The sequence below is a fragment of the Passer domesticus genome, chromosome 3, assembly GCF_036417665.1.
Source record: "Passer domesticus isolate bPasDom1 chromosome 3, bPasDom1.hap1, whole genome shotgun sequence".
NCBI lineage: Eukaryota > Metazoa > Chordata > Aves > Passeriformes > Passeridae > Passer > Passer domesticus.
Window position 1 is genome coordinate 123,418,856 of NC_087476.1, and position 25,201 is coordinate 123,444,056.

The window sequence follows — 25,201 nt, forward strand, 5'->3', positions numbered from 1 at the left end:
TCTTCTATTTTATTAATACTTTATAAATAGTTATTCTCTGCTTGAAAATGAAATATAGAAATGAATAATAGTCACTCTGAAAAGAAAAATGAGTATTGGTCTGAGTAAACAGTTTAGGATAACACATTATTTGTGATGCACATAAACACAAAAAAAGAGAATGCCTTTAAAACAAGATAATGTAAACCCAGAGGAAATCAAGGCAAGTCAGGTAACTGAATCAGTTCTCTAACAAAAATATATAATGATTAATAATATGCCATTAAAATGTGGTTAATTCAGTGTCCTTGCTATCCAACATGTTTGCATGCTCATGAGTCACCTCTCCTAGTCCATGTCTGTGGCACTTTTACACATGAGCTGGACTCACACGTCCCTGCAGCCTGGCTTCCAGCCCTTCACGTGGGCAAGCTTTCCTCCTGGCTGGAGCCTGCCAGCGAGGCCTTTAGCAGAACTGGTGCCAAGCACTTTTGTTGTGCTGTGAGTGTGAATGGGTCTTACAGGACCCAAGCTGGGGAAACCCCACACAACCTCTGCAGCAAAATCCATGGAAATCAGATTTTGATCAGGCTACGACTTTAAAAGGAACAATCTGAACACAAATAGTTTTCATTTTTCCCCTTCCCCCTTTCTAACATGAGGCATCCCTTCTCTTTTGCCTGCATAGTTTGAGGGGAATGTCTCAGTAAGCAGTTGGAGGATTTTCTCCGGCGAGCGGGGATCTCGCAGTGTGATGTTTTTCATCTGGCATGTCTTTGTTGCTCTCATTGTGGGCCGTGGTGCTGAATAGAAGGCAGACATTACTCAGAATGGGAGCAGAGACTGTCTGTTTGTGCGTGCTGAGGCTTTTTCTGCAGCGTGTGCCTGGCCAGTGGAGCCTGCCTGTGCCTCTGCTGCAGCCCCAGCCCCTCAGATGGGTGCTACAGGGCTGAGGCAGTGCACAGGTCCTTTGCCTTCCCACAGGCACTAACATTGCACTTTTTACCGAGTACACCGTGAACAAGGGAAGGAGGGAATCACTGAAACTCAATCAGCTTACCTGCTGCTCCTACACAGCACACAATTGAGGTTTCTGCCAAACATTTGGCAGAACAAGAGGTACACTTTCTCTTTTTGAACTGAAGCAGTTCTTGTTCCAATAGAAAATACACAAATGAAAAAAGTGTAGCTAAATAAGCCTTGAAACACTTTCACAGCATTTACACGTGTCAGTCTGCATGGACTCTGGCCTTAACTGCACAGTTGGGTTAGCATGAGCCATGCTCACATTTAGGATTCTGAGTGGTAAAATGTGGATTGTGCAACAGAAATATCCAAAACCAGAGAATCCAAGATGTCTTGCTCACTTTTGTCACCTGCGTTCATTCCCACCTGGTGCTCTCCTTTCCATCTTTGGCCATGATAATGTGCCATTCATGAAAATGGTTGGCTTCACAGAATATAACCAGGATGTGCTACAGGGAGAAATTGGGCTTTGGTGCCATGGTTTGCTGGGACAGCCTGCCAGTAAAGGACAGCCTCAAATAACATTGTCACCACTGTCACAGCCTCAAAGAGGGGAGAACCAGCCATGGTGGCCAAAGTTAGAAAATGTGGGGATGGAAGGGTTATCAGTCCCACCTCCCTTTCTCTGTCTTTTTTCCACTAAAATTCTTATTTAAGGCAATTTTAAAATAGACTCCCAGTACAAAGCATAGATACCCCTGGAACTTGTTTAAATCAAATTTGTGCATGCTGAGCTATGCTCTTATTTCTTGTGAAAGATTTCCTCTGCATCCAATATTTATTTGCAGCAAGAATATGTGCAGCTCATCAGAGGGTGTGCATAGCAAAAGAAAAAACACATTAAAATTGGCAGTTGTCAGAATTAGCATCAAGCCAAATGCATGAAGCTGAAGCTCTGTCAATGACCCAGGAGTGGGTGCAGCACACCCAGAGGGGACGTGTCCCCAGCTGCCCGACACTTGTGCTTCAGAGCTGATCTGAGGCACTGATGTGAGCAGCAGTAATTCCTGTGACAATAATGACAGTCACACTGGAGCCTGCATTTAGTGCTTTGACTTTTCTTAGGAGTAATGGGCAATGGAGTGAATCATGCCTTTGAAATATGTATATTTTTTTCTTATGTGCCGTATTGAAATCACGGGTTCATTTTACTCAGGTCAGTGAATGGCGTCATATTTTTAACAAATCAATTTAGGATAAACCTGAAGAGTTGCATCAATTAGATGCAGCATTTAGAAGGCAGCTGTCATTCAGATGTCTCTGAGCTGCCCATATCTTTTTCAGAACACCTGAATTTTATCAACCATTTGGCCTGGGATTTTCTCAGATAAGTCACTTCATCAGTGTGACTCATTTTGCTTGTGTGGAGGTGTTGAACATAAACGAACTTCATAAAATGCTCAGAGACCTTTCAAATGCTATCCAGGAGAAAAGTGTTACCTTAGGCAGCTTGAAAACCTGAAGCTGAATTCACTGTAGAGAGGACACATCTAGTTCTTGGAGAGGCCAGTGAAGCAGGCAATGTCTAATAAAAATCCCAAGTACAGGACTTGGATTTAACTCAGGCTGCAGTGATTCATGGTTTAAGGCTCCTGGCTCAGTCCCTGGTGCTAGGCATGGTGAGAGACATCCTGCTGCTTAATAATCCTACAGCTGAGCTGGACTTTGCTTGCCAAATACAAGGTGTTGCAGATGATCTCATGTGCCCACCTTACTGCTAAGTAAACAGATAAAGTATAACAGTTAAAGGTTATTTTAAATGATATTTGAGAATGTCAGAGTGTTACAGATGAGATGCAATGCTCGTGGAGAGGCTTAGCCTGTATCTGTTAACTCTGAGGTGGAAGGAGCTGTTTTTTACACTGAGCTGGAGAATTTGAAGGACTAGCAGGAAGTGATGGCTACAGGATACAAAGGGGTGGGGGAAGCCATCAAGTTTTATTGTTGTTCAGTAAGAATGATGACATTACTCCCAAGTGGCAGAGCTGGATTCATAGAATAGGTTTTCATTTAGCAAGAAACCTAGAAAATGCCATACCTGACTGTGAATGGTACATGTTTTGTCCATGCCTTGCATCTGTGGTACCTCAGTGCCTTCTCCCTTTTTTCCCCTTTTTCCCTTTTCCTTCATTATGCAGACATTATTACTGGATGAGTATGGTTATTGCTGCATGAATTCAATTTATTTTAAGGTTTCTTTGCTAGAGATATTTATGTGCTGATTATTCTCATATTGCATATTCTCTTTGTTAGAGATGGGGCTGAATTCAGCTTATGAAGTTAGTATTTCCGAACTTAACCTTTTAATTCCGTGATTTTGTTTTTAGAGTTACTTGTGTGTGTCTGCATCCTAAGAGCTTAAAAAGCCCCACCAAATTACTTTTCTTGTGAAGCCAGCTGCCCTTGGACTCCAGGTTGCCAAGGATTCCCTTTCCCCATCAGGCTGTGTAATCAGGGCTGTGCAAAGCACCGTGCAGTTTGGGATCACAGAATCACAAATTTGGCATTAACGCAGCCTGGGAAGCCCAGCAGAGCAGTCCACCTCAGGGTTTCCGTACTTTTTCCTCCTGCTCAGCCACTCTTTTGCCAGAAAGCCAGCTTTCTACAGCCTTCCAGGTGACCCAGGTCCCTTCCCTATGGAGAGGGCTCTGGAAAACCCAGCCTGTTCTTCTCCAACACTGTGGCTCTTCTTTACTGACGGAACACACGGACTTGATTTTGGCTGCTGGAAAACTTGACTTAGTTTCATTTTGGTTTGGCTGAAACCTTCCCCTACTCCAATTAATGAACACGAGATTTTTCCTGAGATGTTTCCCTTCCATCTCAGGAGGGGAGAGGTGTCTTAGGTCTGTTGTTAGTCACTGGGGTAGGAGAGGGGAAAGCTGTGCACTGCAATTCTCTTTCCATTACAGACTTAAAGGGTGTGATTTGTTCCCTCTTTCTCTTTTGGAAACTGGAGAGTTCATCTCTGCTTTTCCTTGGGGAAAGTGTCTTATGGTGAATATTTTAGAGCTGTTTCAGTGTTTCACATTCAAACTTGGATAGATTAGAGCTTTTTGGGTTTCTTACCCGTGCTTGACATCACTTTGGCAATGAGAACCGCTTGGGCCAGCCTGTGAGAGTCCGTAGAGAATTCCTGCTGGAATGTTGGGCTTCTCTGCTCTCTACTTTGTGATTCTTCCCGGCAAGATGTGCATTAGGAAAAATGTATTCCAGTTTCTTTGTAACTAGCAGTTTTATTATGTCTCGTAAAAAAAGAAAAAAAAAAAGTAAAAGCAGAAAAAAAATCTTCTCTAGTTTTATTGAGGATGTTGTAGTTCTTATACCTCAATTTCCTTAACCTAGCAAGCACTATTTTAACCAAAGAATCTCAGTTTTAGGGAAAAGCTTTATATCTAAAGAGGTAAAATACAGAAGAGGAATAAGAAAGTGTTAAACATGTATACACTGAGGAATTTTGAGGCTTGAGTTTTTGCAGCTTTCAAGGCCAGGAACACTAGCACAGCTTAACAGAACTCATTTCAGTAAGGTCCATGAAGCAGAGATTTAATACTGCTTACATCTCTGACAGTTTTTAACCTTATATCCCCAATCAGCAACCATTTTCAGAGGTTTACAGGTAAAATAGCATTGAAATCAAGCCAGGAAGTTACAGACTTGGACTGTTTTGGGCAAGAGGAGGGAGAAATTTAGTGGCTGGTGGTCCATAGATAAAGCATTTTGCCAATAATCACCTTTTATTGGTTTGAATACAGATCTGAACTTCAGTCCCAAATGAGCCATGGTCTCTAACACAGTTTTCAGCTCAGATTCAACTTCTGATATTTAAACTTGGTGCAAACTTTGTCAGAACACTGCAAAGATGAACATGTTTTGCAAATTGAGGGTTGCAACTATTAATTTTACAGCCATACCATTTTGGGTAGTATTTAAAAAGTCTAAGAGCTTAGAAGTGGTGCATCAAAGAATGTTGTTGTGGAGGTTTCAGAGAACAGGAAGTTTTTGCAAGAATACTGATAAAGTCATTCTGTGTCCTTTTAATCCATTTTCATGATTCAGTATAACTTTGGGACTACTTGGGTAGAATAAATTGTATCCATTTGGAGAATTGAAAGAATTCATTCTCTTGGGGGCAAAAATAGATTTTCTGGCACAGTTTTCAAGATTCTGATTGCAGATAGTTGTGTGCCAAGTCAGGTTCCAGCACAGTGATGATCACTGCCTGTCTGCAGGGAATTTTTTCTCAGGCTAAGCTTCCAAGGCAGCTAGCTACTTGGACTTCAGCAGGAATTCTAATCCTCTCTGAGCTCTACTGGAAATCAATAGGAACTCTGCCTGGCTTTGGATGCCTGTTAGAGCCTGAGCTGGTACTTTGGTGTGCTTCAGACACCTTTGTTAATCCATCCGTTCGCTGCTCCAAAGTGCCCCAAAATGGACACTGTGTTTTAGCCAGGAGACTGCTCCACTTCCGTGGTGGGAGAAGGGGTGCTGAGACAAATAGTCTGTCAATTTGTTAGCATGAGGGATCCATAAAAATGAAAGTTGTTGTTATTGCAGCAGGAATTTTCCCACAGCAGGAACAAAGCAGAACTGACTTTCATCCATAACAACATGGCAAGTGCACCACTCGTTTGCCCCTCACCTCTGCTCGCCTGTTTCATGTAAGCCGGCGTTCTCCTTTATGAGGGCTTAGGCACAGAGCACGGGCGTGTTGATCCTTGCAGCCACAGAGGAATTCTATGAGCTAAACACATGTTCTGCCACTGGCACATTGCTGCTGCGCTGCCAAAACCCTCCTCCGTGCTTGGCTTCCGCAGCACTGAGCATGGGTGGAGGAAGGAAGGAACAGCTGGGAGGCGATGATGGTTTCCTGATGCCCTGCCCCACCCGTGGCACAGGTTAGCTCAGTTCTGAGTCTCAGGCAGCTGGCAGAAATTCCCAGGAGATTCTCCATTCATCCCCTGCTTTATCTCCACCCAGTACCTGGCTCACATCCTCTGCAGCGGGCGGCCCCTGCTGCTGCTGCTGAAGGAATTGCTTTTCCCAGTTCCATCCTCCCTCCTTCAGCTCCTTCTCTCTTTGAGATGTTGCTTGGAAGAAGAACAGACTCAGTTCTGTTCTTTGAATTTCGGGACAAGTTTGATTTTTAATAGGACTTGTGTGCATGGAGTTTTATCTGGAAGCCCAGGGGGGCCCAGCTGATTTATTCTAGTTATATGAAGGGTATGTTTCTGGAACTAATTCTGGTTTAAAAGTTGAGGTCCAAGAAGAGCAGAAAACTATTCACTGAGGAGGGAGAGAAAATGTGCTGGGAGAAGCAGAATGAAATTTCCACAGAACACTGTCTACCTCTGTCCTGTTGGAAAGTTCACCTTTCCCAACACAGAGGTTATCTTGAACATTGAATGACAGACAAAACTTGTGCCATTTAATATATTCCTTGTATTATCTGCCAATAATACACCCTGCCACAAATTTGTCAGCCATTTACAAGGCCAAATTCAGAATCAGTCAATTTAGCCATCTGTAATATCCGTTTGGCTGATAAATAAAGTGTTTCAATACCAGCAAAGGGGTGAGACTAGTTTCACAGACTGATGGTGAACCATTTCACAGTCTAGCAGAAAGCAGAGTGAATTCTGGATCAAAGGGTGACCAGTGCTAAATCCAGGACTATAAGCTGCAGTTATCTGATGTCCTGGTGAAGGGCGAGCCACAAACAGAGCTATTGGCTGACACCCCTGGAAAGTAGTAGTAATAATAAACATCTGGAGGGCTTGACATACTCATGGTTGCCAGTAAATAATCCCTGGCTCTGAAGCAATTCCTTTAGAGAAGCAGTTTGAGATATGGAGAATCTAAAAAGTAATTGTGTGATGGAATGATGGACAATACTCTGTTAAATCTGGATGCTTGTGTGTTGGCATAAATAATGAATATGGTCATAAGAAAAGGGAGGAAAAAGGGATCAGGTTGTAGCATTCAGTGATAGGAGTCAGCCACGGAGGGAGAAGAGGCACCAAGAGGCAGCTCATTCCTCTGGAGCACCTGCAAATGCAGCCCTTTGTTCCTCGCAGGGACCAGCAGCAAAACCAGCTGAGGGGGCTCGTGTAGCCAGGAAGAGAAATGTTTGTGTCCACTGAGGATTTAATGCAGATCTAAATCCCTCAGTAACTGCTGAGACACTGGGGTCTGGCCTGCTCAGCTGCCTGTTTACCTCCCAGCCTGCAAACATGAGTCCATGTAAACACACAGTGTTTCCTCCCAGCCGTTCTCAGACAGAGATTCCTTTTGATGAGCACCCCAATTATTTGTTTGCTGCAGCTTTCACCTCATTTTCTGTGGCTATCTTGTCTACTGGGTATCATGAGCACACTGGTAGTGCTGCAGCCATGCGTCACCTTGGGCTGGTTTTCTCCTCTTTTCCCTCTGCAGCCCCATTTGAGGCAGTCAGGGCCTATGTGCAGATGAAGTCGGTCTCACGCACCCACACCAGCATTATTCTCTTGCAACCTCATACCTCAATTCTCTTACAGCCTCATACCCAAGGTATTCATAAGGTAATTGAGGCTGCTGGGAGCCCTGCTGCACAAACCCATGGGGCTGGGGCTGCTTCCCTTCGGGTAAACCCTGCTGACAGGCAAAAGGCTGCTGCTTGTAGAGGCAGGTTCCTCGCCCCAGTGCGCATAGTGCTGCGGATGCATCATCAGATTAGTCAAATGTCTGTGAAAAGGAGCCTGTCTCCAAGGTTCCAGTTGCTCCTTGCCCGCCTTTGATATTCCTGGGCTTGCACAAGGAGTTTGACCATGCTGGCATTACGCAGGCCTGGCTCACAGAGAGCTCATTGTCTGTGTCCTTCTCCCAGCAAAGCACTAAGGTGTGGGGCTTAAGCACAGGCGTGGATGTGCTTCCCATCCAAAGAATAAATCAAGAGATATTTGCTGCCTTTTAGCTGCAGTATCTAATGACCTTGTAAGAGAGCTTTTACTGAAAGGAGAAAAACTGCTCTACCCAGTGTTTGGGGCTGCAGGTTTTGCAATTTAGAGCTGGAGGACCACCTCTCAAACAGTGCAGATCATTACAGATACAGGGATTTCCTGTAAGGGATCCGAGGTGAATACATGCCCAAGTATTCATTAAATGTTGTGTAAGAATTAAAAAAATTTTTTGAAAAAACCCACACAAAAAAACCCCACCCAAAAATGGTTTGATGACACTGATGGTATTTTATGCACTCACAAAAAATGCCACAGAGAGGTTCCAAGGTGTCCTTGTCATTGCAAACAGCACTTGTATTCACACAGTCTATTGCCTGGGCTTTTTTAAGAGGCTCTTTTTTTAACTTTTTTGTTGTAATATTTAATTCTAAATGGTATTGATAAAATTTAATACTCATGCTGCATTTAGTATGCCGTGTCTATATCATGCTGTAAGTAACATTAGATTTAGAATTTAATGTTTTAAAGACAACTCTTTTGAGGAAACCTTCATACTGACAAAAAGTTTTACTTTTCCCAAGTCAGAGCACAAAACATGTTTTGGAACACTGGAATTTCCCACGGAGCAGAAATCCTGTTTTCGAACCAACTCTGGTATATGGACTATGAAAACTGCTTCTGATTTGCCCAAAGAGCAGTTGGCTCATGATCTCTTCTGAAGTTTATTCAAGGGCAAAAGATGGTGTGATTATTGTGAAGAAATCTCATTTTGGTTCATTCCCAGAAGACCAAAGTAAAAGCCAGCAAAGAGTTTGACGCTGTCTCACCCACCAGCTGTCATCTCCAACCCAGATGCTCCACATCCCTTGCCAGCTTCTTGCTGGGGGAATGGGAGGAGGAAGGCAGGGCTCAAAAATAAAGTAATTTAAAGAAGAAGAGAAGGAAAGTTGAATACTGTTTGCACAAACTATGATTTGATGCAAAGTGGAACATAAGTAGGAGCCCTTGGTAGCCAGAGGAGTCATGTATTCCCAACCTTGTGACAAACTGCATCCAGCTTTGCACATTAATGGAAGTGTTTAATGATAAATCTCTTCTAGCTTAGGGCTATGGGGATCTTTGCATTTCATGTCTTGAGGAATTTCCATGTGTAGATACATATGTGGTTCCCATCACTCCATTGACCAAGCACAGATTAACAGGGCTGTCCTTGCAGCACTTGGGTGGTGAAATGTTACCTCCACTTCATGGATGCAAACCCAGAGAGGCTGAGATTTTTAGAGGCCTCATGCACAGCCAGTAGGCATTTTTGTGGGAGTCTTTTCCTTGATTTCAGTAGTCGTGGATCATGTCCTTAGTAACTTGCCTGAGGGAATGGCTGTGATGACTCAGTTAAACTGCTCGTTGAGTATTTGATGGTTTTTTGAATATTTTTTTGTCTAGCAACAAAATCTGAGAATGTATTTTCTACAGTATCTATAAACTATGTTTTAAACTCATAGCTTTGCTCTTAGTGCATTTCCTCTCAATAGGATTAGAGCAGAACAATAGCTCAGGTCATTATCTTTCAAACTTTGGCAGTGCCTAAAAATATTGAAATATTTCAAAAATTGCTAGTCCTGGCTGGCCTCAAAGCCTGGATGTGTAAGGATAGCAGTTAAGAAAAAAGCCACTGTGCTCTGTTTTTCTCTTTTTCTGCATATCATGAGTCTGGATACTTTTTCAAAACCGTTATTAGGTTTACTATAAATACTTGATAAAGGAATTTCTGTTAAAATTATGCAAGAAGATAAATATTTGTTGTCCCCAGCACTGGAAATTCAAATTAGTTGCTTTACAAAATACTGTGCTACCAGTACAGCTTGCATTCAGTCTTTAACAGAAATCTAAAATGTGGTTCCTTGATGAAAGCAGGAGCAACCCTGATCTTTTCCTGGTCTTTGAGCTTTGCTGTGTTTAGATGTTGTCAGCTCTTCTGTGAGCTTGAAGAGAGTAATACGAGCTGCCATGAGTAATAAAGTCTCCAGACTGGAAGGATTTCACCTGATACAGAGGAGTTTTAATTAGGACTAATGGGGTAAAACTGAGAAAGAAGCATATCCAGGCTGGATGTCAGGAAAACATTCCTGGTGGTGAAAGCTGTCATGGTATGCTCTCCCAAGGGAAGCAGTAGTAGCAGTCTGTGGAAGTTAAATCACAAAAAAACAGATTGTAAAGATGGAACTATTTTTGGGCTGATGGGGACTGGTTGATTGGACTGCAAAGCTCATTATTAAGGTTTTTCCTCCTCAGAGTCCCATGATTCATTTTATATTCCTACAGAATTATAGCTTGGTTTGGGACAATAAACCAAAACTGATAGGCCTGGGAAAAAAAATTATTTATCTGTTCCATCATTCCATGTTTATAATGTTCGTTTAGGTAACTTAAAAAAAATCCCATATAAACTTTTTCATGGTTATTTCAATTGTTCATGTGTATTAATTCACAAGAAAGAACAAACTCCTCTGTGACATTGAGACTGTGTACCATGTGTGCTTAGTTTTACAGAAAAGAGAGAGATTGTGATTCTTCAGCTTCAGAGGAGCTGTGGTAGAGCCCCCTTCAAATGCTGACCTCAGCACTAAGCCAGGCATTTCCAGTGGGGTACCTGCTCCAAAATGGGCCACAATGAAGCAGCAGTGACCAAGCAGTGCTTCAGTGTCCACCAGGTTCCTTCTTTCGTGCCCCAGATGCCTGAGGAGTGGTATAACCGTGGCTCTGGCTGTGACAAATGGTGACTGTCCCCACAGGGTGCAAAATAAAACGGTGCTGCTTTGTGAAGCTGCATTGTGAGCCCTTGGCTGAGACCGTGACGGAAATGATTCCAGAGAAAGGAAATGCTAAAGATGTCTTCATTAACTATGCAGATGAGTGAGTTTCCTTTTGAAAATGGAGAATCCCTGCTTGATTTCTCTTGCCATGGAAGTTAGGGACCAGTTGTTCCAGCTGGAGTTATGAGACAGTTTTAGTGGGGGCATATATTTATATAATACCCAGTTCAGTGACAATTGGAGTGAAGCATTTGGGGGTTATGGAGAACAAATTATGTGCAGGAATCATGATTTATCTGTGTGACATTTCAGTGTCACATGATAAGCCTTTCTTCAAAATCAGGCGCTAGAAATTGTGTTTGTCATTCTACATTTCTAATAGGAAACACTTGATAGAAAGTAAACCCTGTTCCTTTGGAATGTCATATATTGAACTCATTCTTTCTACCCCCAGCTTTTATGCCATTAATCTTATGCCTTCCATTAGTATTTTCAGCCTTATTTTTCCCTTAGGTAGCACAGCCCCTTTTTGTCTACCTCAGCAAATAGCAGAAATTCAGTAATTTTAATACCAGGACTATAAAACAGACACAGTGTCTTAATTTGAGAAGTCATGAAGCTGCTCATGTTGCATATCAAGCATTGAGATGTTTGGGCATGGCATTAGGATGTTCTGTTCTACCACAACCACCTCATGGAGCCTTTCTGTCTCACAGAATTGAAGAAAAAAAAAGTGAGGGAACCTCTGAAATCTAGGATCCTGTTTGCATTTGACCAGATTTGCTGAGGCATATGGGAACATACATTGACTGTGCAAGAACTGAATGTCCTTATGACTCTGTCCCTGGGGAACCGTGGTGAGACTCCGGGTAACACTGCAAATGAGGCTCTATGGAACAAAATGCTGGATTTAGTCTTAGCACTATTAAAAGAAATAACATTTTAATGATATGTGCTATTGGCGTAATCCTTCCAAAATGGACAATGATTTATATATTTCATGTGAGGACAGGATTCCTTAGGGGATGACTCATTGTTTTAGTCTGGAATAATTCCAGTGGGAACCTTTTTCAGAACTGGTTGATACATACCTTACATGGACTTAGCTTGGGATTTTTTTTTGTCCTTCATATTGTCTGATATGTGTGCTTGGCCTATTAAAATTAAACTGTCTCTTTCCCTTCCGAGTCAAATCCAGTCCGTATTTACCAAGACCTTATATGGAGAGGGGAGTGTGTGTGTGTGTACACATATATAAAAGAAATACATGTATACATAAATGTATTTATGTATGTATGTATACAGGAGAGAAAAAAGACCTGGATCTATGGCAAAGGCAGTGTTTATTTTTTAGTAAAGGAGTGAATTTTGCTTTAAGCACATCTTTTCACATCTTAGTTTGACCCAAAGACAACAACTGCCAGCATAACTGCTTCCATTTATAGAAATAATTCCATACTGTAGATTGTGGATTGTGGGACTGCACAGATGCTGTGGCCTCTGAACACTGAATTAACAGCCAGTGGAAGCGGGACAGACTTGGATCATCTGATCTGGGAACAGACTGTCTTCACTCACACTCCTGGTCCTGGTGGCACGTTTTGTCCCCTTTTTGAATTGATGTTGCCACTGTTATGGATCAGTGCAGCTAAGAGACTTGTGCAGCATGGACAGTAAGGAACTGGGAAGCAGAGCTCCCTGGGGAGTCCTCTAAAGTGTTCCAGTAAGGGGCCTACTGCATCCAGGATTTGGATCATCTCCATTACTTGCTCTTTCTGAAAATAGGTCAAATATTTGCCTTTCTCCAGTCATTGGGGACCTCCCTTTGTCTCCATAACTTTCCATCAATGATAAGAGTGTGTCCCTGCCATGCCACCAGTGGTCTCTGCAGTCTTGTCTCTGTCCCTTCTGGTAGCATGGGGACCTCATTTCTTAAGAGATCCCTGATTTGCTTTCACTGCTTGGAAATTCTTCCACCCTTGAGCCATATTTGGGATTGAAAAGGTTGGGTAGACTTTGCTGGTGAACCTGAGGCACAGAAAACATGGTGTGCCTCAGCCTTACCTGGGTGTGCTGTTCTGAAGTTCACCCAGCCCTTCTGATGGCCAAACCACTTCCTTTTCTTCCTTCTGCTACTGAAGTGATTCTAGAAGTTCTTGTCATTTTTAACACACCAGTTGGACTCTTTGACTTTGCTAAAAGCATCCTTTTGTGCCTGAGAAATGTCTGTGTTTGTTCTTGGTAGCCTGTCCTTGACTCAGTCAGCTGTGTATGGCTTTTTGCACTGGAGCTCTGTCAGGATCTCCCAGTTTAGCCAGGCTGCTCTGCTAATGTGCAGAGCACAGGGGTGGAGCTTTCTTGTGCTGAGAAGAACACGACCCTGGACACAACCTCATTTTTTCAGAACCCACAGGATGCCATCTGCCAGTTCCCTACAGCAGGCATCATCTGCTTTCCTGAAATTCAGGGTCTGTGCTCTGCTACTTGCCTTCCTCATGTTCTGCAGGATCTTGTTCTGCTGGATATTAGTGAAGGCCAAAGGTGATTCTTTTGCATGTGGGCCAAAACAATTAAAGTTCAATTAAAATACTTTGAATATCAGTTGCAAACGTCAGATTTTTGTACAAAGTTCTTCCCGTGCATCACATTACACTGGTAGTGCTGGGTTAATGGTAGGACTTGATCTTAAAGGTCTCTTCCAACCCTGATGATTCTAAGATCATGGAAAACAGCGACTGAGGAAGGGAAATTTGAAGAATCAATTCCAGAAGACACGTCTAAAGCTGTAGTGTCAGTCAACCAGTCCTAACTATGAAAAGATTTCCAGTCTTGGCGACCAAAGTCTCAAGACAGCAGGGTATGAGATTTCACGCTACATGATTCAAGTTCAGAAGGTTTCATCACTATCAGGTCTGTACGAGAACCCCAGCCCTGATTTGGTCATGAAACCAAACCCCAAACCACCAGCTGAACCTAATTTAGATCTGGATCTGAGCACCCACTTCCTTTTCTTCATTTCCAATCAAAACAGGTTTCAGTTTTGGTTGGTTTGAATTCTTGGTGAAATCTCTTGTTGGTTACTGTTGACTTTTTCTCCCATCACTGTCTGTGATCTCAAAATAACCTCAAACAAACAAATAAACAAAAACATCTAACCCAAAAACAATCCCCCCCTCCTCTTCACAGAACACATGTTTCAATTAACCAAAACCACTGTCAACAAATGAAAGTATGACAAAACAGTGGTGGTTTCCTAGCCTTGTTTTTATAGTTATTAATTATATTTGGTTTTGGTCCTAAAATGAGATGTAAATATTTCAGAAATCAGGTGAATGTGTTGCTTTTATAATCAAATTTTATTGGATAAATGGAAGAGTATATTTAAGTGGGTATAAATTCTACCCAAGTGTTATAAGTGGTTGTGTTAGCAGTCTGTTGCAGATGTGTTTATTAAATCTGGCACAGAGATAAGGATTAAAAACTTGTTCTTCCCTCCAAGTACTATGCCTTAAAAAGCAAATCTTGGGACAATTAACACACATCTGACTTAAGGCTCCGTTTTGAGTATAAATCTTAATGACTTCATTTAAATGAGTAAGAGAATTGGACAGTCAATAGAGAAATAAATTTATTGATTTTGTTCAGGTTTGTATACCCTAATGGAAATCACAGATGCTTTTACAGCATATTAATTATAGGAATTAAAAGCCAAGTCCAACTTGGATTCTGTCTCTGATCTCATTGCTGCCAAGCACCTTTGTTTTCAAAGGTGCTTGGCAGCAATAAGACATTTCTATCTGTCTCAAATGAGCACCTGCCATTAACTTCTTTAAAAAAAAGCATGTGTGCTTTTTCCTATGTTTTAACTTGTCATGCAAATAAATAGAATTATTTGCAACTAAAAATTTATGTTTCTTTTATAGTGGTGCTCCCCTTGGAAACAGTGAAATCGATGCTCCAGAGGTAGTCAGCCCCTTGGACTGACATCTCTGGAGTGCCTACAAGGTGCTCTATTTGAACACATTTTTTTAAGCATTAGTAGTGCATTGGTGAGGAACAAAAATCTACCTTGAACTGCAGATATGGGTAGGTAAGATAGGTAACGTGACACACCGGAGGAAAACGTGTGGAAACCCACAATGTCCCTCTGTTTAAGGGATTAAGTAGATTTGGACTGTGCCTCTTCCCAAAACAGGTGAAAGAAGCTGGCAAGATATGGCCAAAGATTTTCTTATTTGCTATGTGGGGAAGGAGGGACTTTGGGCTCGACAGCAATAGAGAATTAGTCTGTGGTGTGAGGATATCGTAATGACTGGAGGTGGAGAGGGGAATCTGGGATTCCTGGTGGCTCCCAGTGGGGTGCAGCTTAACCACCTCCCTTTACTTCCTAACACACCATTTAAGCCTCACACTACAGTCTCAGCATGGAACGTCAACACTTTATTACTCGGGGCAGAGGAAGCAGCTGCTCTTTTGGGCTCTGTTCTGATCTGTGCTTTGAGTGAGCCGTCCTTCAGCTTGGTGGAGTTTGGTGAGCAAAACCAGAGCCCGCGCGGGGCTGCCAGGACCTGCTGCCCAGAGGAGGCACCGCGAGCAGGGAGCCCGCGCCGTGTCCGGCGTGACAGATTCGCCAGCACTGGAAAGCTTTTTTTAAAAATGATGATTTTTAGGGAGGCAGACAGTGTTTACACACACAATACTAGTCTGTATGCAGACAGAGGCTGGCACTATGCCAGATGCCTACAAATTGAGCACCCCATCCTCAGCTGGTACGTGTCACTGTAGCTCCATTGACTTCAACAAACTGGCGCCAGTCTACATTAACTGAGGAGCTGTTGCATTATGTGGAACCATTTCTTACCCCGTGCCTTCGTGGGGTGTTTTTTGTTTTGTTTTTTTAATGAAAAACATAGAAATGTCACATTCTTGGTAGCTCACAGGACCCCTTATGTGGGAGACCTTCCTCTTCTCCCTTCCTCTTCTCCTTTGATATTCTTTCTTTACTCTTTAGATTATTTCTACTTCTACAAAATTGAAGATATATTTGCACTAGTTTTCTGAAGGTAGTATGTTGGGAGTGCCTTATATTTCTGGACCTACCCCTGAGGGGCTCACATAGAATTTTGGAAGTTGAAATCTCAGAGCTGTAGAGTAATAATTCCTTAGCCTTTGATTAAAATATGCATTATATCACTGAAGTGGTATCCCTTTCACATTACTGTGACACATAAGCATGTCCCACAGAAGAGCAATCAGATGAATATTTTTGGTCATTTCCCAGGAGCTCATGGAAGCAGTGACTGAAGGGAGACTGCTGACCAAAGCCAAAAAAGATCCTTCTCCTAAATTTAAACTTTCTCAAGGCAATATATAATAAAATGAAAACTGGCTCAGGCTGTGATGCTGTTGGCTGAAATGGGCAATGATGTCTGTAATCAGCTTTGTCACACAGTGCTTTGGCCCAGGAAATGTACATTTGTGTGTGTAGCTTCCACACCTGTCCTTCCATGTAAGAATAAGTTCAACCTGTGTAAATATTTGCTCTACACAAACACGTGTTCTCATGTCCATTCAGTGTCCAGTGTGCCTCACAAAAGTGACAGTCTTTCCTTTCCTGAACTGACTGAAGTGTTCTGATCTAGTAACTGGTGTGTAATTGCTTAAGGGACCTTTCATATTGGTTTTGAATTTCTTTTTTAAAACTTTGAACTCTCAGGATCACTTTCCAAAAGCTTTTCTTCCTTAATGGTTATGTTGTTGTCCCTTATCCTTGAGAAGATAGATGCTTTGGATACCTTGTCTGTTCTGTGTAAAAATTCTGCTTTATCTTCATCTTTACCATAACAGTGTTGGACATTTTCCAATTTTAAATGAGCTTGTAGTAAGCAATGAGTGTTTGAAAAAGCACTTCATGTCTAATATTGAATGAGTGTCTGAATTTTTCCTCCTAATCTTTTGTTGCTCTCTTACCTACCCTGTATTTTCTCATGCAGTCATCTTGAGTCACATACCCACAGTCTGGCCAGATGTTCAGAGGAGCTCTGCTTCTATTCTGGCATTTTAAGTAGCCAGATTTTGTAAAGTCCCTGCTGTGTGTCTGAAATCAGAGTTTCTGGGCAACATAAACTCTTGAATATTAATGATATGTGCCTAAATTAGAGGGAGGTTTTTTTGAAAAGCAGGCTGAGATTGGGATTTTCTGAATTACTCAAAACCTATGTCATGTAATTTCCCTACTATAACTTGTCACCTTGAGGTACTGGCAGCCTTCTCACAAGTGTTGTGTTTTCCTTAAAACTCAAGTGCATGGAAAGAAATTCCTAGATATAGGGAGGCATGGAAAAAAAGCAACTGTTGACAACACAACAATTCATTCATTTCCTAACATCACAGGTCACGTACTGTATTTTAAGTCAAACAATAAGGCCATTGTTCACATGGGGAAACAAGCACAGTTTATGGAAAGGTTAAAAGACTGGAAAGGTTAAAGGCTGGTTTGTTTTTTGGCAAGCTGAGGTTTGCTCCTCTCAGGTGAAATGGGGAGGTTTCATGCTCTGGGACTTTGCAGAGGAGAGGGGAGGCAGCTGATGTTCTTTGCGGTGGCCAATCTTACCTCACTGCTTCCTTGTGCTGTGTCCAGCTCCACATTCCAGCCCTGCTGTAGCTTCTGCAGGGAAGGGGCTGTCTCCTTCCTGTGTGTTCATAGATTTCATCCCAAAGTCTTCTTTTCCTTCATGACATTTTAATAGGTACAAGGAGGTTTTCAGTGTTATAAAGGGGGTGCAAAATCCTTGACATTTTGGTGAAATTGGCTGCTTAACTGCCCTTCAGAATCTCTCTTCTTTTTTTTCCACTGACAGGCAGGCTGGATTGGGAATTTTTATTGAGTAACTCTCTAAAGCCTGTTTCTTTAAGGGACTTTTGATCAGGACTTTTAGTTCCCCAGCCACTGGGATTTATCAGCATCTGAGAGGAATTATAAGGATCACTCCACATCAGAAATCACTTGTGTCATGACTGATAAAGTGATATTAAAAGCTGCAGCAGTTGTCATCTATCAACTCCTATCTTCTCTATCAGCTGTACTTGTCAAGTTCAAATATTTTTTTCTTTCTAGAGTATCCTGCAAATGATATTTTATGGCCAGGCTAAAAAAAAAAAAAAAAATCTTTCTTATTAAAAACTGACTTTATTCTAGATTGAAATTTGAGAAAATAATTTGGAACTCCTAACTGGAAGTGAGGTATACAAGTATTTTTTAGTCAAAGGTGTGAATGGAGAGAAGAGCTCAAATGTAATATTGATGTTCATGCTAGCAAGCACAAAAAATATTAATCTTTTAAATTGTATATGGATTGAAAAAAGTAAAGGGAAAACTGGAAGCCTGTAAGATACTGATTTTGAAACTGTGTGCTGATGTTGTTTATACAATTGTGTAAATGCTACAATTCTGTAGTATTTACACAGTTGTACACAATCCTTTTTTTAAGTTTGCAAAAACAAGCACTCAAATATTGGCAGCATGAAGCAGATTATTCTAAGACATTTAGGAGTCTAATTGTGCAGAGACATGGGTTTCAGCAGTTGTTTGTTCAGGCTGGCTGTTATTGGCTCTGCCTTTTAGCTCCAGTGGGATGTGAGAGTGTAGGCACAGAGTTTGTGGAATTGGGAGTGGGGCTGTGCCTCATCCCTAAGTGGCCCCAGCTGTGCAGCACAGGTGAGCAGCGTTGCAGGGAACGAGCCCTGGAGTGCCCAGGGGCACTGACCAACCACAGAGGGCACACAGGTGCAGGGCATCAGCAGCAGGGCATGAAAGGCTGGGCTGGGGGACAGCAGGGCACATGCTGCACCTTCTGAGGGGATGTGGTGTTCCTCTGTGTGGGCAAGCTCCTGAAGCCTTCTGGTGAGGTGAGTTGTTACTGGGTTTGGGCTGAAGCCTTCTGAAATTGTATGGTGATATTCTGTGTGTCGTGGCCATCTCAGTGGTGACATGTGCTGTGACATGAGAGTTCTCAGCATTTCTGAAAGTCGGCCTGCACTACTGTAGGTGTCAGCACAGCTATGGAAAACTTGGGTTGCTTTCCAGGTTTGGCTTAGCACCTGGCTATATCCAGTGTGCCATGTTCTTGTACACAACACTTTATAGGAACAAGAAAATGTACAGTTTAATAAACCCGGTTCAGACTTGCACACACGCTCCTGTGGTGCAGGGAGCAGTAAAATTATTTCCCTCTGTTCCAGCTCTGTTTCCCACATACCACTGTCCTGTCCCACAACAGGTAAAAATAGAGCCAGGGCTTTGGAGACTGGCCTTGCTGTGAGAGTGTGATGTGAAATTTCAGTATAATCCCCCTGTAGCCTCTGTTTACACAGCCATGCTGTCCTGGGACAGAGTGGCATGGATTGCAAGCATTCTTGCTGCGAGGAATCCGGCTCCAACAGGAATAGCTGATTCCCAAAGCTCAGCTCTGTCTAGAAAACTGGCTCTATTATCCAAGATCGTGGCAGAGGGCAAACACTCCTCCAGTTTACCATAGTTTTACCATCAAAAGGAGCTTTCTTTTAGGAGTTTGAGTTCCCAGAGTGTGTTTTCCCAGGAATGTTTGGTTCAAAGCTGACAGGCAGGGTCTCACTATCAGTGTGGAATGGTTTAGGTTGGGTCTCTTCCAAAGGCTCCCAGTGTAGCCTGTGGCAGACACACCTCACCAGACCACACCAGCTCCCTGCACAGGGAAGTAGCTGGCTGAGTACTTTTATGGATTCATCTGGCTAATAATTCCTGCTGAGAGAGGGCTTTGGCATTTGCACTTCCAGTGTTGGTTTGGCACTGGGCAGCCTCTCGCTGCTGTGGGTCAAACCCCACGTTTAAAGGTACCCTCAGAGACATTTGCTTTGGGGGACGCGATGCCGCACAAATAATCATCATTTAACTGACTTTAAATGCTGTCTTTTATTGTCAAACGTCCTCTTTCAAAACAAAAACCTTCTGTGACTTCTCTGGTGGAGTGCAGTGTGTTTGGTGTGCGAGGGCGGACTGCTGTGTACCAGCACACTCCACGTTTGGAGTATTGCTCCTCAGCCATACTCCTGCTGGGGAGAGATCATTCTGCTAGAATCATAGTTTGATGAGAATACAGTTCTTAGCAGATGCTCAACCCCTACATAGCAATCACTGCCCAATGTTTATTTTGCAGTGGTTACTGAGAGCTGTTGAGTCACTGACATCTTTGTTGAGAGTCTTGGTTTACGGGGTTTTTTTTTTTACATAGTGCCATTTGATGAAGCTAAAATCTGTTTTTCAATGTCTATTGTTTTTCATGGGCTTTTAGAGAGCTCCCCTAAAAAAAGGCAGCATAAACTGGTTAGGGGCCAGTTAACAAGGCCAGACAGAAACACCAGCAGGGTCTGTGAATTCTGACTGTCTTCATACATGCAGAGGTCAGGAGGCTGTCACAGCATATGCAGATAGCCAGCCTTAAATATTTGTAAAAAGCATAAGTGTATTTTTAGCATGATCCTTGGTAACCCTCTGCTCATTTTCAAAAATGACTACGTGAATTAAGAATCTATACTCCATTGTTTCAATGCGATGTTATGCCAAAATCCTTTGAGAAGGTGGTTTAGGATCCTAATTTGTTTATCCGTTGCTGGACGCATTAGGCAGTGTGCCTAAGGGAAAAATAGGGCCGAGTCAAGCAATCTGGGTGCAATTTTGAACTGTCACAGGGACCTTGTGCTGCCTTGAATAGGTCATGCAGAGTTTGCTAGAGAAAAGGATGTGAATTTATGCCTGGTGTCCACATTTTCTGTATTAGATTTTTAAAAATCCCCATTCACCTGTCATAGAAGCTTGAAGGTGCCTATGCTTCTACTGATGATTTGCTGATGAACTTTCTGGGTATCTGGCTGTGGCAAGCACTGCTTGGCCTCGATGTTAGCAGCAATTTAAGAACTCATGACTCAGCTCCCCTTCTGGACTCTGGGGCCTGGCTTCCCTGCGTCTTCCCTGTGTGGAAAGGGGCTCCCCTCAAAAGCAAGAGACGCCTGGCTCTCCAAACTCAGAGCTCGGTTTGCTGGCCTCTCTGAACATTTCTGAAGAAAAATAGACAGCCAGTAATCAATGTAGTGGGTATGAGATGGTTACTCATACAGTTCTTCCCGTTTCCTACCCTGGAGTCCACAATGTGCATTCTTGGGTCAAGAGCTACTGTTGATGCAGCACCACAATACCACAGATTTAAAAAAAGAAGGAAAAAGAATCAATTAGATGCAATTATAATTAAAGTCTACTCACTGCAAGTTTGTTCTGGCTGATTGGACAAGCTGAATGAGAAATTTCTTGATCACGAAATTTTGTATCATACCACCACATGTACAATCCTTTGTTTACACAGCAACCTTCATATTATGCTCTGTTTATTTTAAAAATCAGGTTCTATTTTTGCAATATAATGACATGCCAGTAAAACCAAAAGGAGCTTTGGCATATTCATTCACTCACAGCCTCCTTTTGTTACCATCTTTCCCCCTGGCAAATAAAATAGAAATTCATGCCTTCTAATAGGTTCATTTGTAAACTCAGCGGATGTGGGCAAACGAGGGGCAAGTGAGGCAGCTGCATGACCAGGATTCCTGACTTGTGAAAGCAGATTTTTGGCAGTGGCAACCAAGTCTTTGGTTTGTTTTGGTTTGGCTGGTCTCTAACAAGGCCCCGATTTCCTCCTTGTTCTGGCTGCTGCTGAACTGCTGATGAGTCTGTAAGGGCATCCCGGGGTCATCTGGCTGAGGCTTTGTGGGAGCGTGTGCATCCCAAAAGGGACTGATTTCACTGCGTTTTACCTGGTTCACTTGAACAGGATAACCTGCCAGGTGCTACTTCCCAGTAACTCCTAGACACTTCTGGAGACTTGCAGTCAAAATCTGCTGCTAGATTTTCCCACTGTGGTTTCATCTGTCCTTCTGAATTCCGGTCAAGATGTGGTGTCTTTCTCAAAGAGTCGCTTGGCTGAGCTGGGAGCTGCGGGCTTGGTGTTTGAGCCAGTGAAACCATACCAGAGCTCTTCCACACTGGTATGGTTTAGGCTCCTTTGGTGCCAAGGAGGAGCAGGCTAGGAGGTGCTATTTTTAGGAATTGCTGGAGACTTGATGCTAAGAAGTGTAAGCTCAGCACTCCAGAAAGCCTCCAGCAGGATCCTGTCGAGGACTGGTGAGCCTGGATCCGCCTGTGCTTTTACAAGCTGTACTCTGAGAAAGCTAGATTTCAACAGACCCTTATTTGTGTGGTGTTGGTTGCTTTAAAGAAAAAGGAAAAAAAATTAAAAAAAAAGAAATGGCAGAATGACTCTGTTAGACTGCAGTGATTGTGTGCTTGCCCAGCTCCAGGTAGTGTGGGCCTTTGCCTTGTGAAACAACCCCACGTTTCAGAGGCTGGCACAATATGGTTGCTGTATTCAGCAGCCCAGGCTTCTTGGAGTTGCAAAGCACCATCCATTGAAGAGTGACAAGAGATCATGAGAAAGTTTGTGGGTGTTTGTAGGAATTTGCAAATTTCCCATTCATTTTCTATGAGATACTCACATGGGCTGGCATTTCCTGACCCAAAAAAAAAGAAAAAAGGACGGGGGTGCTGGGAGGGAAAGAAAGCACTTGTCACACCACCAATCATGTGCTGATACACCGCCATTCAGAGGTGCAGGAGGTGCAGAAAGGCTCTGAGAGGGTCCCTGTGGCCAATGGACAGATGCTGGTGTGCCTGCAGCCAGGCCAGGCTGGGATCTCACGGTGTGCAGATGGACTGGGTTGCTGTGGGTGTTTCGGAGATGAGGTGCTCTGTGCCACTGGCTCCTTCTGCACGCTGCTGCCCTTGGATGTCCAGACTGCATTTGCAGTTCTCAAGTTCAAACCTCAGCATACTGCACACCCACAGATTCCTAGAGCTTGGGCCTGCAAAATGTGCCCTCTATCAGAAACCTCCCTGTCCTTGTGTGCTTTTTTTTTTTTTTCACCACTGCAATGAACAGCTTTGTTTTGAACAGAAGATAGAGAATAGCTAATTTTCACTGTGACCTGGCCCCTCATGTGCTAAACTTGGAGTGAGCAAGTATTATGTGATTCCACCCCCTTGATCCTCATTTGCAGTGGGGCATTCATGGCAATGGCGCCTCTAAATTTCCTGGAAAACATTTTAGCCTTTTTGCCTGCCTGCCTCAGTTTTTCTTGTGAAAACAGGCACAGATTTTGCTCATTGCTCCTGGAGGAGTATCTTCACGTGAATAACTCAATTAGTACAAACAACAATTTCACACCTACTCTCTCTTCTTTACTCACCTCTGCTGATTTAGTATTTCTGAATATATTCAGAAATATATGTATTTCGTGATCAGTCACAAACCACAAATCTTTAATGAAACCTTTACCAATTTGGGAACATCAACTAACATTCACCAAGGTCCTTTTTAGTGAAATACAGGCCCATTGCTCTAAAGAACTGGAAACCCTAGTAAAGGGAGTAGAAAAAGGCTGTGTGTGAAGGGAAATAAAGCCAAGGAGCAGTGGCCAGAGCTGCAGAAACAATGACAGAAAACATCCAAGTGTTGTTTGTGAAACTCTGCTGCTCTGTGTCCCTTTCAGGTGACTTTGCTCACGTGTTTAGCATGGTGGAGCTTGTTCTTTGCAAAGCACAGCCTTCTGCTCAGCTGAAGGACATGTACAGTCCATCTGGGGCTGAGGACACTTCTGATGGTAACAACCAGATGTGTGTGCTGGGATTCATGAGTTATTACAGCAGCACTCAGACTTGCTCAAAATCAGGAAAGAATACTTAGATAGTTTATCCACAGCAAATAACTCAGCAGGCCTGTCACCAGTGCCCTCCTGGTCTGTGCAGATTTTGCACACAGCAATTCCTCTCTGTAGAAAGAGCCCATCCATAAAGGCCACCCGTTCTTTCCAGAGAAGACCACCAATCCTTCGCTTGTCACGATTCCTGCCAGCCCATTGTTCCCTACTTCCTTTCTCATATAATAATTCTGACTTCTGTGACCTTTCTGTCTGCTCCTCCAACATGGATTTTAGAGCACCCACCACAGAAACAAAATTCAATCCCAATGATTATTGGTCTTCATTTCTTTCATCCTAGATGGAGTTGCGTTTTCCTTTCACTCCATTTCCGTTTAGACTTTCTTTTCCAATTCCTTTAACTGTCTGGCTCGGCTGCCCAGTTTGCAAAGGCCTCTTGTGCTCTTTACTGTGTTTTTCTCACACCCTTCTGAAAGCCACAGGGTCAAAACAATGCTTCTAATCTCATTTGAAATCCCTTGTGTACTTTGTTTTTGTGCCAGTTTTTTTTGACAGATTTTTCTTGTAAGTGGGGGTTGCAGTTTCTTCTCAGGGGTTGAAATTCTGGTTTCATAGAAATCAATATAAAGCTTTAGTCAGACCAGGATTATGTCGAGAATCCTGACAGAAGATTGTTATTGCTTCTTGTTCCCACATTTCTAGAGTTTTAGCAGACTGTATAAAATTTTGAGAAATAGGAAAAACATTCTAGGTAAGAGTACAGATAAGAGGAAAATTTCTTTTAGCCTGTTTCAGAAGCATGGGTTTTGAAATTTTTTTTCAAATGTGCTGAACCACAGTGGGTTTTTTTAGCTTTAAATAGTACATTTGTTTTTTCTGCCATTCTGCCATCTTTATTTATACTGTGTTCCAAACCCCTCTGAAGTTAGTGGAAAACACTTTCACTGAGCTCAGTGAACTCACCTCAGAGTTTCCCCTCCACCTGAAGTCAAAGGGAAATTAGAAAGGCTGCCTGAGGCATAGGAGACTGAGGGTTTCAGGGGAGAGGGAAGTCTGCCCTTATTCTGTGCACTTTTCCTCATTTCAGGGATGCTGCTTTGCAAGGATGTAACAGGGCTCTGCTTGTGCTTCAGTACCTACATCACCTCACAATCTTACATTTTGCACTAATGGCAGATATTAAATCCATGTTCTTCTGATTCTTGTAAAATAGCTACAGGTGATAAAAGCCCAAATACATTAAATTAAATTTATTTTTACTCTTTTGGGCTTCAGTCTCCTTTTGTTGCATTTTAAAGTATTTTGCTTAAAAAGTAAATCCATCTGTAAGAGGTAGATTATAGTCGTGTTTACACCTCACCCTGAACCATGCAGGAAAAAAATTAAGAGGTGATGCTTTGAGTGCAGGCAGAGGTAGGAAATGGTGGTGGGGAAGCAGCTATTTCTTTCTATATACCATGGAATTCTTATTTTGGACACTTGGCAAAAATTGTATAGTGGAAAAGTAAGCATCATCATTGTGACTTCTCTAAACATGGACAAGAAGAGGTGAGAATTTAAAAAAAAAAACACAAAACAACAACAACAACAAACAAACAAAAAAATCCAACCAAAAAAAAAAAAAAAAAAACCACCAGCAGCACTTTG

General features: G+C 42.6%; 1 protein-coding gene across 28 annotated transcripts in view; it reads left to right on the top strand.

Moving 5' to 3' along the window:
• Positions 1-25,201, top strand: part of SLX4IP (SLX4 interacting protein) — a 423,033-nt gene that overhangs the window by 281,334 nt on the left and 116,498 nt on the right. The window lies entirely within an intron of this gene.